Source organism: Caretta caretta, chromosome 2 (genome assembly GCF_965140235.1).
Source record: "Caretta caretta isolate rCarCar2 chromosome 2, rCarCar1.hap1, whole genome shotgun sequence".
In the NCBI taxonomy this organism is placed as follows: Eukaryota; Metazoa; Chordata; order Testudines; family Cheloniidae; genus Caretta; species Caretta caretta.
The window spans coordinates 36,668,659-36,681,888 of NC_134207.1; the positions used below are offsets into that span (position 1 = coordinate 36,668,659).

General features: G+C 40.4%; 1 protein-coding gene across 44 annotated transcripts in view; it reads right to left on the reverse strand.

Annotated features, from left to right (window-relative positions):
* RIMS2 (regulating synaptic membrane exocytosis 2) overlaps nt 1–13,230 on the reverse strand; it is a 737,322-nt gene that overhangs the window by 614,676 nt on the left and 109,416 nt on the right. The window contains exon 1 of one of the 44 annotated variants that reach the window (XM_075125001.1): nt 12,274–12,338. The exons of the other annotated variants lie outside the window; for them this stretch is intronic. The gene's annotated coding sequence lies outside the window, so the exon portion shown is untranslated. Of the gene's footprint in view, nt 1–12,273; nt 12,339–13,230 lie in introns of those variants that run through there. 44 annotated transcript variants of the gene reach the window in all.

Genomic DNA, 13,230 nt, shown 5'->3' on the forward strand with positions numbered 1-13,230 from the left:
GCCTCTCACAGAATGACTTACACAAGTCTCTCATATTTACTCTCAACTTTACCTTCATATTAATATAGTTTTTGTTTGCAAATACAAACATTGGATTTGAACAAGAGCTCATGTTTGTAGTACCATGTGTGTCAGTTGAAAGTACACATTTTTGTCTTAAGAAAAGTGTCGCTGCAGTGTGAGTACATAGGCTTATGAAGTACTATTTAAAATTCACTGCTATTGAAAAAAGGTTACTCACCCTGTGCAGTAACTGAGGTTCTTCGAGATGGTTGTCCCTGTGGGTGCTCCACTTTAGGTGGCTTGGCACCCTGCGCTTGTAATCGGAGATTTGTAGTAGCAGTGCTCCAGTTGGCCGTACATGCCATCTCATGCCGCTCCAAGCGGCTACCTAGCGTGCACAGCCAACCAACCCCCAGGTCCTTCTCTACCCCAGAGGATCACCGTGAAACTCCGAAGTAGAGGGAAGGAGCGGGGGTAGTTGAGAACCCACAGGGACAACCATCTCGAAGAACCTCATTTACTGCACAGGGAGAGTAACTCTCTTCTTTGAGGGGTGTCTCTGTGGGTGCTCCACTTTAGATGACTATGGAGCAGTAACAAATGGAGGGGGGACTTCGGAGTTGGTTTATTTACGGTGGCTAGCACTGAGAGTCCAAACTATGCGTCTGCAGCTGATTGTTGCTCGAGAGTGTAGTGCTTACTAAAAGTGGGCAGAGGCCCAGGTAACTGCTCTGCAAATGTCCGTGATGGGTATGTCATTGAGAAATGTTACTGGTGTTGATAACACTCGAGTGGAGTGCATGTGAACTCCTGGTGGAGCAGGGAGGTTGTTCTGCTGGTAACACAAATGGATACAGCTGAGATCCATTTTTAGAGATGGTCTGACCTTTTGATCGTTCTGTTATGGAGAGAAAGAGATGAGACAATTTTCTAAATGTTTGTTCTTTCTAGGTAAAAAGCTAGTGCTTTGTGGACATCAAGTTTGTGAAGAGAAGCCCCCCTGTTCTTGGCATGTGGTTTCGGGAATAACCACAGGTAAGTATATTGGTTGATTTAGATGAAAGGGCGAGGCTACCTTACGTATGAACTTGGAATGCAGCTGTAGGATCATTTTGTCTTTATAGAATGTTGTATATAATGGGTGTGCCATTAAGGTACCTAGCTCTCCTACCCTTCTTGCCAAAGTGATGGCAATGAGGAAGGCCATCAATAGATGTAGCAATGAACAAGTCGCTAAGGGTTCCAATATTTTCCCCATGAGGCTACAGAGGATGAGGTTAAGATCCCACACAGGTGTAAGGTCTTTTAGCATTGGGTAGGTATTCATCATGCCTTTTAGAAAATGCTTTGTCGTTGGATGAGCAAAGATAGTGGCTCCATCCACATTATTATGGAACGAGATGATTGCAGCGAGGTGTACTGTGACGGAGCTGTTGGATAGCCCTGATTTTTTAAGACCCAATATATAATTGAGGACCCCGGGCAGTGGGGCTGATTGTGGAGAAATATGGCTAGCCTCGCACCAGGTGCAGAATCGTGTACTCTTTTGTGTATATGTTTTCTGTGAGCTTAGTCTGCGGCTGTTCAAGAGTATGTCTTTAACTTTGTCGGAATAGTCTTTGTCAATACCCATCAGCCATGGAGAAGCCAGGTCTTGAGATGGAGAAAAGCTAGGTTGGGGTGACTGACACGTCCTGTGTCAGGAGGTGAGGTATTAAAGGAAGGGTTCAAGTTGGTTTCACTGCCATCTGTCTCAGATATGGGAACCGTGTTTTTCAGGGCCACATAGGGGCAATGAGAATGATCCTGGACTTGTCTTGCCTGATCTTGTGTATAACCTGACTCAGAAGTGGAATCAGAGGGAATGCATACATTAGTGGCGCCTCCCATTTGATGAGGAGGGTGTCGCCCAGGGAGTGGCATCCCAGCCCCGCTTGGGAGCAGTATTGAGGACACTTTGCATTGTGAGCTGTGGCATATAGGTCTACAGCTGGGAACCCCCAGAGGTTGAATATGGTGGTGAGGGTTGCATAGTCCATCTCCCACTTGTGGGTTTGTGAGAAGACTCTGCTCAATTGGTCCACCATGGTGTTCTGGTGACCTGGCAGGTAGGATGCCGAGATGTCTACATTGTGGGAGTTGCACCAATTCCAAAGGTGTATAACCCTCTATGCATAGAGGGTATGATAGGGCTCCCCCTTGGCAGTTTATGTAGAACATGTGTGCTGTGTTGTCCGTAAGGACTTTGATAGTTGTGTTGTGGATTAGAGGAAGGAAATGCTCGCATGCATTTCTGACTGCTCTTAGTTCTAGTATGTTTATAAGAAAGGTGGCTTCCGTTGAGGACCATCGACCCTGGATCGCGTTGTCGCCCAGGTGAATTCCCCATCCCATGAGGGAGGAACCGTGGTGATAGTTATTGTAGGAGCTTTTTGTTGAAAAGGGATGCCCGAGCAGACGTTTTGTGGGTGCGTCCACCACTCGAGGGAATCCTTTACCTTGTGGAGCATGGTGAGCTGCCTGTTGAGGGAGTGCTTGTGTGGTATATAGCATGTGCAAAGCCAGGCTTGTAGGCATCTCATATGTAATCTGGCATGTTTGACAAAAGTCGTAGCGGCCATGTGTTCCAAAAGTTGTAAGCACGTCCTGGCAGACCTTTGTGGGCTGAGCATGACTGTAGTAATCAGATTGGTTAAACTGAGGAAGCATTATTGAGGTAACCTCACTGTTGCTGTGAGGCAGTAAAGATAGGTCCCTATAAATTACAGTTGTTGGACAGGGACCAAAGTGGACTTCTGAAGATTTATTTGGCCTCTGAGGTTTTTAAAGAGGGCCATCGCAGTCTGTGTGACCTCTAGTGCTGCCCAGTGTGTTGATGCTCTTAACAGGCTGTTGTCTAGGTATGGAAAAATCATGACGCCTAGTCTGTGAAGGTGAGCTGCAGCAACAGCAAGGACTTTGGAAAAGGACTCTTGGGGCAGTCCGAAGGGTAGCACTTTGTATTGGTAATGCTGATGTCCTAGGGTGAAAGCGCAAGAATCTTCTCTGCACTGGGTGAATGGGGACATGAAAATAAGTGTCTTTGGCTCTCATCCCTCGACCTACAATCTCCTTTCTCTAATGCCGGAATTATTGTCGATAGGGTCACCATTTTGAATCACTGTGTTTTCACAAACTTGTTGAGTTTGCTTAAATCCAGAATGAATCTCCATCCGTCGTTCTTTTTCTGAGTGAGAAAATAGGAATAAAATTCTCTTTCTCTGTGTTGAGGTGGTACTGGTTCCATGGCCCCTAATTGCAGGAGGTGGTTTATTTCCTGTTGTAATAGGGGCTCGTGAGAGCGGTCCCTGAAGAGGGACAGGGAAGCGGGATGGGTAGGTGGGATAGAAATAAAGGGGATGGAGTAACCCTGCTGGTAATTTTCAGGACCCATCTGTCTGTTGTGATATTGTTCCAGACTGGGTAATATGGTGACAGGGAGTCCCCAAAAAGGTGTTCAAGTGGGGTTGAGATCCGGAATTAGAGAGTGTAGAGGTATCAGGCCCTTGACCAGACCTTCAAAACACAATTGCTTAAAAGTGGAAGGCTGGGACGTGGAAGGCTGGTCTTGATTATGCCTTCATCCCGTCTGCCTCGGTTTGCAGCGTTGGGTATAGTGTCTTTGAGGCAGGGAGTATGGTGCAACCTGGAATTTTTGGTTACAAAACCTGCCCTGCTTTTTCTTGTTTACAAGGACATAGATACCAACAGACCTTTGGAGTATGCCAGAACACATTGGTGAATTTGGAAAACAGTTTCTGACCCTCAGAAGGTAGGTCCTCAACTATAGCCTGTACCTTTCTCAGAAATCCTGATAGGTGGAGCCAAGATGCCTGATGCATGACCTCGGAGGTCACGGTGGAGCGTGCTGGAATCGAGAGAGGCTTGGAGGGCCATCCTTGTGATGAGAGAGCTTCAGAGATGTTGGACTTATATGCTTCTCTCATCCTCTGGGAATGTTCAATAAAAGATTACATTGTAGAAAACAGGTTCTGTGTGTATTTTGTGAGCAGTGCAGAGTAATTTGCGATGCGGAATTGCAAGGTGGTGGAAGAATAGGCTTTGCGCCCAAAGAGGTCTAGCCTCTTCCAGTCCTTGTTGTAAGGGGTGGATCTAGACTGTTGCTGTTTGCCCCTCTGATTTACTGCCTCCACGACCAGTGAATTAGGAGTGGGGTGGGTAAAGAGAAATTCAGCCCCTTTTGCCAGCACGTAGTATTTTTTGTCCGACAGAAAGGAGGGGCTGTGGCTGGTGTCTGCCTGATGATTTTGGCAGGGTCCATTATGGCAGCGTTAATCGGCAGTGCTATTTTTGCCGATGGGGAGGCCTGGAGAATGTCAGTGAGCTTATGTTGGGTCTCAGGGAGCTCAGACAAGGTGATGTTGAGGGAGTACACCACCCTTTTGAAAAGATCCCGAAAGGACTTGAAGTCATCCCCAGATGTGGTGGTGGGGGGTGCTGGGTCCATTGGTGAGGGAGAGCAGGCTGTTCTGGAGACTGGTGGGTTAGGTAGTCTAATGTTCTGGGCCCTATAAATGGCCCATGGATCCCAATATGGCCATTTGGGTGGGAGGGCCATAGGAGGTGGCAGCCAGGATTGGGGCTTCCAAGCTTGAGTGTCTACTAGTGGCTGGTGATGTGAGGGACCAGCTTTTGCAGAGGAGTGGCAAGGGTGTATAGTCCTGGGTTGTTCTCCTCATCATCATCACTGGAGATCATCATCTTCGTGCTGAAGCCCCTGGGGTTATGATCTGACTTGGTTTCGGCCTCACTGGGGTACCATCAGTACTGAACGTGGAGGGTCCCTGGCGTCGAAGAAACTGCCAGGTCTGCCTGTCTAGTGAAAAGTTGCAGTACTGGGAAGCTCGGTGCCAAGGATGGCAGAGCAGTCTGAGAGGAGAGGGTCAAAACTGTCGGTGCTGAGGTCTTGCTGAGCTGTGTAGATGCAGTAGGTGGCACCATTACAGTGGTCAGTGCCGGGATGTTCTTCGGCATGGTCCATGCCGAGCTAAGGATTGCGCATTTGACTGAGAGCCTGCCCGTACCGGATCCTTGGCTCCTCAGGAAGTCTCAGTAGCCTCTCGCTCCAAGGCTCTCGGTACCGTTGGTACTGGGGCAGATTTTTTGCCAGGAGACCATTTCTTTTTTGGTGGATCTCGCTGTGGCGATGACTGAGACTGGTGTTTGATCACCTTTTTAGGGGCAAGGTCCTTGGAAACAGTGTTGGTAGTGGAGCCCTTCTCTGAGGCTGCTGCTGGTAAGCATTGGCCAGGAGGCATCCTGGACTCTGGGTTGGAGGCTGGCTTAAGGGATTTCTCCATCATGAGTAATTTAAGTTGGAGGTCCCTGGCTTTTAGTGCCTGACAGTCTGTTTTTTACGGTGAAGACACTTTTGAGGAATATGGGTCTCTCGGAGACAGCGGACACACTGAGCATGACTGTCTGAAACAGGTATTGATAGCCTGCAGTTCAGGCAGCATTTAAATCCAGGGGAACCAGGCATGCCAGAGGAAGGTCCAGCTCTGCAGAAAAATGGGGTAGCCCGTGTTTAAGCAGTCATTGGAGGAGGCCCACCGGGGGTGGGAGAGGAAAAAACTACCCTAAAAAAAATTTATTTTAAATATGGAAGAAATTAAAAGTAACGTTAACTGAAGTTAACTAGAATAGAGGGGATAAAAGAAAAAGGAAGGAATATGAACTTTCTACAAAGTTGAAGGGGCATTGCTGGTGCTCCGACTCAAGCCAAGGGTGGTAGAGAAGGAACTGGGGGTCGGTTGGTGCGCATGCTAGGTAGCCGCTTGGAGTGGCGCGAGACGATTGCCGCACGTGCGCGGCCAACTGGGACACTGCTACTACAAATCTCTGATTACAAGCGCAGGGTGCTAAGATACCTAAAGTGGAGCACCCACAGGGACACTCCTCGAAGAGCAACCATTTTTTCCAGGAACTAAACATATTGTAAATAAAAGACTGCAATAACTTAATAATTTTCCTGTGTTCATTTATTTCTGTGCTTTAAGTAAATAATCTACTGGTGGACTTCCCAATTATCTGAAAGCCATGACAATGTTTATGCATCATGTCCAAAATTCAAACAATAATCAACCATTTAATTGTTTGAGACATTAATTTATTTTTCTTGATATATTTTATTTTAACTATCAATGTGGCGATTTTAAAGAATTTTTATTCAGATACTGATAAACATATCCACTATCATTTCCTTTAATGACCATTTTATGTAGAAAATAATGTACATCATATCAAAAACCTCTACTTGTCAAGTGTTCTCCTCCGGGTTAATGGCACAGAGGTCAAACTAAAGCAATGTTATATCTTGATACTGTTTTACAATTGATTTCACTCCTTTGTTCTATTTTAGGCAACAGTGCCTTGAGGGAAGATGAGCTGAACAATGACATTGTTTGCTGTATAGATACAGTGCATGATGGTTATAACAGAAACTTTTATAATTCCAAATTTTGCCCACTATAAAACCAGAGGCCACTCTATTCCAATGGGGTAGGACAGATGACAAAAATGTAGGGATGTGAGCAGGAGATCACAGTGAATGAGTATATATGGTAGAAATCAAATATTACTCAAAAACTTGCATAGCAAAAAATTTATATCATTCTTGAGTGACTGAAGATCAGTTTATTTTGAGGTTTGCCTCTAGAAATAAACTAAAATTAATAAACAATCTGCTAGCAGTTTATTTGAGGTTCTTGGCCAGAGAGAACACAGATGTTTAATAAATTAGCATTTTACTGAAAATATTTCTTTTAGAATATATCGGGTTTGGCTAATAATAGAAAAGTTACCTTGGTTGTGGAGATTTATCTTGTAGAAAAATTAAGATTCTGTAACATCTCATTTTGTAACAAATATTATCCATTATCTCCCCTACAAAAGTAACAATAGCCTCATAAAAAACACAAGATAGCTGTCTATTAACACACTATTGTTATAAGCAGAGAGAAAGCACTGAATTTAACATGCTTGATTTGAGAAATCTTTTTCCATGTGTGGTCACTATGTTGTGATAAATAGTGTACTTTTATTGTGTCTGGCTCCCCTCTCCCACTCAAAACTAATCTTACAAGTACAAGAAAATACTTTCTTGATTCTAATTATTTAAATAAATAAATAATCCACAACGCCCTCTGACACAGGCTGCATTTGTAACAAGTACCTGAACCTGAAAGTCTGTGCTGTCACAGATATAATTCATGAAATCATGTGTGTAAAAAGCCAAAAATGGCTGAGAACTTAAAAATCTGACAGCAACACACCATGAACCCCAGTGATGATGAAATCTAGTGATATTCTAAACAAAAAGAACTCTCAACTTTGCTTGTAGCTGTTTTCATCACTTCACACTGACTCATCATGCATTCTAGGATATTTGGGGTTACTGTTTGTGCTGGTTGTGTTGATTTGTGTGTGGGTTGTATAGTGCTGGGAGACTTGGGTGTATTTGTGCAGCTGGTGAATCAGGGGTGTATGCTGTAGTGAGGTGTGTTTGGGATTATTGTGTGTGCTATTGTATAGGTAGTTCTGAAAAACTGTGGCAGCTGGGCCAAAGAAACCACCATCTGTGCAGTCTCCCTAACAGAACCAATAAAATAGTAGCCTGAAAATTAGCTGTAAAGTAAGGATGTTGATTGGCTGAGTTACTTGTGATATATACCACAGTGGTCTAGGATTTATGGCATGGCGTAGATACATGCCTTGCTGTCGCGGGAGGCGGGGGGGCAGGAATGACAGAACCTGGTAATATTCTGAACAAAAATATCCCCCAGCCATGCTTGTAGTAATTTCTATAGCTTCACACTGACACAACAGACTTTTGAAGCTACAGAGTGACACACTCTGGAATCTTATTATATTAAGAATACCATCCTCCTGATAAATTATCAAAAGCCAGGAAAGAAGGCTTGCTCCTTTTCTCATTGTAGGCAATGAGAGTTCTACTAGGATCATCAGCAGGAGCCGTTCTAAGGTGACTTTAAAAATTCTACCAGCCACTGATGAAGTGAATTACGTATATTCTCTCTGCTGTAAATACATAACTTTCTTTAGTAATAGTGGGTGTTACACATGTGCACCAAAAGAAAAAATTGTTTACGTATTTCAAAAAATAGTTTTGCAACTGGCTAGAATAATTTATGTATTTCTTTAACGTTAAATGTTATTTAGGGCACCCTGATATGTTTAAAATATGGTATTACTATATTCTTAAATTATCTTTAACAGCTCAAGTTGCATTATTATAGTAATAATGAATATATTATGCAACACTTCAAAAAATAAACCAACATGTCCACATGCAGAAATAAAATATTTATATTCTGGACATTTCTTTAAGCAAATTTTATAAACCTTGTTCTTTTGAAGGGAGCTTACTATAGAATACAATTGCACGATTTTTCAACTTGTTTACAAGACAAAATATTATAAACTCAGGCCCAAATCCTGAGGTATACTGAGCACCTGCAACTCCCAGTGAAGTCAAATAATATGAATCTACTTTTTACAGAAAATATACTAAACCTATTTGCATCAATCAAAAATGATGGGCCAAAGGCTGATAGGAAAAGGGGCCATAAAGCTGCATACGCTGGGCAGCTGAGGATGTCTTCAGTGTGAGGAATCTTTGGCTGACATACAAACATCCAGGACAGTAATGAAGATGAAGCATGTGAGAGCTGGGGGACAAAACATTCTAAGTCAAGAGGCTATACAATAAACTCCAAGGGGAAAGCAGACAAATTCACAGTCTGACTATGTTTGGAAAATGCTATGAAACCTTCCTCTTAGAAAAAGCCTTTCCAACATAACAAGAATGACATTCACAGGATTACTACCACCACTATATATTCCCAAAAAAATCAGTACCACAAGCTAAGTTTTTACCCCGAAAAGGGAAGAGAGCAAGAGACATGTAGTCCACTACAGACTCCATTACTGCTATTGATTTTATGTGGAAGATGCTCAGATACTATAGTGGCAAGCACTAGTATAAAACTCTAGACAGAATGAGCAGCTTCATGCTATTTCCCAGTCTCCCCCCGCAATCCCCAGCTGCAACAGCCATCTGCAGACCATAAATAAGCAGAAAAATGTTAGGGAACCCAGCTAAATTATACCAGTGGCAAAATGAACTGAAATGCTAAGCATTACTACTTAGGCTTCAGAACTGAAAAGTGAAGTGAAAGCTGCTTCATGGTGAGAATTTTGCAGTGTTAATAATTAGAGTCCCCTCAGGAATCAGGATGTTTCCCCTTTTATCAAAGTCCTAACTGGGAAAACACTGCAGGTTCTGTCTCCTCCTGTTTATCGAGACATTTCCGTACAGGATTACATTAACTTTTTCACAAATGTACCAATTCTGAACACATCACCTATTTCTTCTCCTCCGCCGCCTCTCCCTGCTGGCATGACAGAGCAGTTTGGGACATATCTTAGGGAGAAGATAGCACACTGGATGGCCCAAGTCAATCATTTTGATGGGGGGGGTCTGAGTTTTTTCTTGAGCCAGCCCTCACAGAGAAGACATATTGTCCCAAGAAACCTTTGTCAACTCAAAAAATCAGTTTAAAAACAAAAACCAAAACACTTTAACTTACTTATGTTACCACTAATAAATGAGAAAAGTAAACTTTCAACTGGATTTTCCTTCTCCAAGTTTATCCGCTAATTCTTATTCAAATGAGAAAGTTTGTTCGTAGGCTATGGCACTTCTAGTTCATATACAGCAGCATAGCAAAAATCATCACGTTCATGTACTGGTCTATCTAGAAGTTCTTGTATGTTATTTCCCATATGCTCTAGATTAGAAGACCAGTATGCAGCAGCTCTTCAAATCTGTATATTAGAGATGTGAATGTATAGCACTGCTAAATTAATGGTCAGTTAAAGAATATTTTACAAGTGTGTAGATTTCTTTTTTTTTTTTTTTTTTTTGCTTGTAATAGACACCTAACATCATGGTTATGCACCAACAGGGAATGCCTTACTGCCTTCTTCACCTAGTTTGTATTTCTCCCACACACACAGTCCCCTCTGTATGTTTCCAGTAGACATGCAGGTGGAATTCTGACCCTACTGAAATCAATAACAAAATTCCGTTCCAAAATTCCAATTCTTCAATTCCTTCAGCACCCCTGCCACACCTTCCCCCACTGATTTCATCTTGGGAACTTTAGAAAAAAATCTAGCCACCTAACTCTCCCTCGTCTCATCTGCACACACCCCCTATTTGCCAAAGACAACAGATCAATTGTAATATCTTTATACATAGGTTTTAAACATTGTAGGTATTGATGTGATGTATCTGAAATAATACAAAATACAGTACTTTTATGTCATGAAAAATATCACACTAGACTTTTTGTGTGAAGTTTTTTTTCATATTGCCTGTTAATAGTGAAAAAGCATTACAATCAAACTGGTAACCCTAATTCGTCCAAGTAGTCCCATTAACCTCAGATGAATAAAGGTTGAAGGATCAGACCCTTCGATGACTTCTGAATAATTGTAACTGAATGTCTGAAGAAACCACATAAATGAGTTTTCTTCCAATAACTGAATTTTATAGATGTTTATCTTCAGACAAAAATAAGCTTACAAAATCTAATACTTGTCAATATCAAAAGAACTTTTTTTAAATAATGAAAAAAAAATATAATATTAAATATTTTACCACTTCCTTCACAGATTGTCACCAAATTTTAAGCTCAATTAAAGGTGGTTAAAGTTTTTCACTAAAACTTTTTTGCTGAAAAATGGCCTTTTTTCCAAAACATAAAACTTTCATAAAAAGTTTTGTTGTCCACTTTTTCATTGAAACTGAAAATTGCAAAATTTTGCATTTGTTTCACACATTTATCCTCCTTCCTTTTCATTACTGAATACAACAGAATGAATGATGTTTTGTTTCCCCACACACACTTTTTCATTCTTCTCCTCCTCCATTAGCCATTTTGTAACTTTTCAAAATTTCCTCACCTTTGAAAAGTTGCAGAGTCGACAAAACACACACACACACACACACACACACACACAAAACCTGGACACCATTTTACTGTACTCATTGACAAAAAAGAAAAATAGAGGAGAAAGGAGAAAAAAATAAAAATTTTGAAATTTTTCAAAATATATTTTGGCCAAAAAGCAATTTTAAAAGGAAAAATTTTTGAACCCTGCAAAACAGAAACAACTTTGAAATTTCAAAATTTTTCCAGAAATTGTTTTTCCACTTTTTGACCAGCTCTCTCCCCTGATCTAGGAGCCCTGCTATCATGACTTCAGTGGGAATTGTACATATACCAGAGCAGAATTTGGCTCATGTTCACCATGACAAAACTCAGTGTTTTACGTAATCTCGTAGCATAGTGAGCTGAATGTAAGCAGTAACTAACACAGTTGTATTTCATAAAGAAAAAAAATGCATCTTCTATAAATTTTACCAGAAATCTATGATTTTAGGATTACAAATTCTACACTATCCTGTAGAAATTTTTAAAAGGATGAAATCATAGTTGGATTATGATGACTACTCTTCAGTTTTTCCCCTTCCTTTTCTGATTCTAATTGCCACATAATAAGTCATGCTAATTATTAGACAGCTATTATAATGTTAGAAGTGAATACTCCTCATAATAGATCACTGGAAAATACAGCCTACAGTACAATTAAGTGAAATTAGATACTTCAGGTATCATAAAAAAGTATGAATAAAACTGAAATAATGTGTGTGTGTGTAAAAATATAAGTAATACAAATATATAACTTTATAGCTAAACATTTCTGCTGCTGTAGTTTAATTGTCAACATTTCCATTATTAACTCTTTTCAGGAGGTTATTGCTTTCCTTTAAAAAAATTCTGGCTGAAAGGTTTAAAAGTTTCACATGAAATTTTGCATATATGTATGTCTGACAAAAAAATTACAGTATAGATTTTATCAAATTTATTTTTTAGCCTTTAAGTGTATAAAAAAACTAGTTGAGTGCAAAATTGTCAACTCAATTGTCTGGTAAAAGTGGGCCCTCACTTAATTTACATATTTCTCTTTGCCAATCAAAGCTCTGAAAGCAAAGGCAGTGTCAGCTTGTAAAATGCTCTTATAAGGATGTTATGAATGGGAAAGTATTTTACACACACTCTCCAGTATGTTTTAATGCTATAGAGACATGAATTAGTCTATAGAGAGCAGCTTACTTACGTCTGGGGCTCTTTTTCATTTTGTTGTTTTTGCTGTGGCTGAAGAACGTTATTTACCAGCTCAGTGATCCCACTAAAGGGATCATATATATATATGAAAGTAGTTATGAGCCAAATCATACAGCCTTTTCTAAAGAACGTTTGCAAGGATTGCAAAATTCAGGGCTTAGTATACCCAATCCCACAAATTGTTCTCCTGTGCAATTTTTTAAAGATTCTTATGTTTCTAAATATATATTTTCACAATAAACTAAAACTGCCATTGCCTATAATAACTAAAAGAAACTCAGCTAAATATATATCTAACAAAGGGACCAGACAGGTCTCTGAAAAATATATAAAAAGGAAATAATAAAAATGCATGTTTTAAAACTACCTAAGCATGTGCCCAAAAAGAGTGTAAAAATTAATTATATAAACCAACAAGACTTTTTCCCATAAAAATAAGTAAATAAATAAAATAAAACTCCATAAATTAAAAAGCTATAACATTAGGCTGTAACACTTAGAAAAATCTAGGAAATTTGAAATTAAAGTTATTCTTAACTTTCTTCTCTTTTTATTTGTGGCTGCATGGTTTAAGTTCAACTGTAATTTTGAATCTCCTAGCTTTGCCAGGTTCTGTTCAACCTTAACATTTTCAAATGGCAAAAACAGTTAATTTCTCATATGGTTCTCCTTAAAGGAAATCCATCGTGGTATGGCACTGTAAAAAGATCATCAGTGAAATCCTGGCTGCAGTGAAGTCAACTGCAAGACTCCCATTGACTACAATAGGACCAGGATTTCACCTCATATCTGTCAAAGCTCAGAAACTTTACAGATATTTCAACGTCATGAAAAAAATGAAATGGAAAATTCCCAGCTCTTCAGATGTATGATGTATATTTTATAGCATTCTATGTATGACCCATATCATAAATACTGTGTATCTACATAGATATGCTACATATAATAC